We start from the raw sequence: 2,500 nt of genomic DNA on the forward strand, positions 1-2,500 counted from the left end.
ACAGCCTCAGAGCACAGCCAGACAGAAGAGTGCCCAGTCCAGTCTTTACGTTTGTCATTTCCACAGTGAATTTCCTTTTCTTCATGGTCATATTTGTTAGTCTTGCTGTTGTTTGTAGTTCCTTCATGTAATTACATACCGGGGGGGGGGGGGGGGGGGGGGGGGGGGGGGGGGGGGGGGGGGGGGGGGGGGGGGGGGGGGGGCTGAGTAGTAGTCACAGGCGGTTTCTTAAACAGTAAATATTCATTTGAACAACCTACGGGGAGACATGAACCACTTCTCACTTTAATCTTAAGCTCAAGTCTGAATAAAAATGGATGATAACTTTATTGTGAAGCACTTGAACTATTAAAAGAAGAAAAGTTAAAGTTGGTTAGTGAATATGATGGCTAGACTGGGCTGCTGCTAAAGATTAAAAGAAGGTGACGTTTACATAACGTTGAGAAACGGAATGATGATGACAGGGGTACAACCAACGAAAATATATGTACGCCAGTGTGTTCTTGTGAATCTGTATTTGCAAATAAGTATAATGTACGTCTGTATGTTTGTGCGTGTGTGGGATTATGTTTCTGCTTAACCCAATGAGCGTGGGTGACAGGACTAGAATGCTATTCCCACTGTCATAAAAGTTTTATCTATTGTCTTTACACATAGATGGCTCTACAAGTGCTTAGTCAGCAAGGAGTCAGCTATTAGTCTTACGTATCTCATCTGTTTATTCCTTTCCTTCATTTTTTGAAAGATTCACTTCTATTATTTTATTGTCTTTGGTGTTATTAATATTTTAATAACAATTTGATACTCATAATATCAATAAGAATTATAAAAATGTCAATATTAGTAGTATTAGAAAGAAAAACGCATTTTTCCTCCAATTCAAGGAATGGGGAAATCAGGATCGATCACTAGGGCCAGCTGATACACTCCTTGCTGCTGAATGCACGTGGAGCCATCTGTATCAAACAAAATTCAATAAAATCCAAAGGGGACAGGAAATAAGCCCGCTGACATTGGCTTAAATTTCAACACAAAAGATGTGGCCTGGATTTTTCTACGGAGAAATGAGATGGCGAAGAATTTGTAAGGATAAGTCCGATATGCGAAGCTGAGCTTCGCCCGGGCTATGCCAATGAGGGGAGCCCGGCCTGTGTCGACTAATGCCGACTCGCTAACGTGTGGCAGCTGGTGCTGACTCGTCTTAGTCCTTACCCGCCGTGGTGCCCAGTCACAGCAGTAACCTCCAGGCGACAATTGCAACTTCTCGCGCTTGCGCGGGGCGCGAACCGCCAACCCCTCGGGTGAGAGGCCGACACGTTACCACTGTACTAGCCCGGAGGCAAGAATTTGTGTGAAAGAAAGATGGAGATGTAAGTGGAATTATAGGAAATTAATGAAATATAAAAAAGAAGAGGAAAGAGAATTAGATAAAAGAATAAAAAAGGCGTATCTAATTAATTACGGGTAAGTCTAATTTTATTCATGAGTTGAATAATGTGTGATCAACAAGAAGATTCGAGAACTGCTGTAAGGTTACACATTTAGCATGAATAGAGGATAGCATTTACGAGAACATTATTGTTGTCCTCTGCTTGGTAACCCTGAACACGATATCAAAATTGGTATCAAACAAAATATCAGACAGCTTTTATAATCCCGATGAGAAATTTTAAAAATTAACGAATCATAACTCATTACTTCGTCTTCCCTTCGTGGATCACATTAATGATAATGAAATGATAATACTACTAAAAGAATATTAATCATATTATTTATAATAGTACCGGTAGTAATAATAGGGATGGCGTTCTGGCCATCGCTATGACACCAGTTCAACTTCTGTCCAACACCAGTTCAACTTCTGTCCAACACCAGTTCAACTTCTGTCCAACACCAGTTTAACTTCTGTCCAACACCAGTTCAACTCAAATTCAAATTCAAATTCAAACACTTTATTCCATTAATTACAATGGGTATTATATTTATAGATATTTTGTTTACATCATGTAATAGGATGTTATATACATATATATTGTACAGTGCTTGTTTAACAAGATTAGATAGAACATTAATATCCCAGATAACTGAAATTTCGTACTTGGCTAGATGTTCAGATGTTCGACACCTGTTCAACTCCTGTCCGATACCAGTTCAACTCCTGTTCAACTCCTGTCTGACACCAGTTCAACTCCTGTCAGACACCAGTTCAACTCCTGTCTGACACCAGTTAAACTCCTGTCCAATACCTGTTCAACTCCTGTCCAACACCAGTTCAACTCCTGTCCGACACATGTTCAACTCCTGTCCGACGCCAGTTCAACTCCTGTTCGACACATGTTCAACTCCGGTCCGACACCAGTTCAACTCCTGTCCAGTACCTGTTCAACTCCTGTCCAACACCAGTTCAACTCCTGTCCGACACATATTCAACTCCTGTCCGACGCCAGTTCAACTCCTGTCCGACACCAGTTCAACTCCTGTCCAACACCAGTTTAACTCC

The sequence above is a fragment of the Penaeus chinensis genome, chromosome 10 (assembly GCF_019202785.1).
Source record: "Penaeus chinensis breed Huanghai No. 1 chromosome 10, ASM1920278v2, whole genome shotgun sequence".
NCBI lineage: Eukaryota > Metazoa > Arthropoda > Malacostraca > Decapoda > Penaeidae > Penaeus > Penaeus chinensis.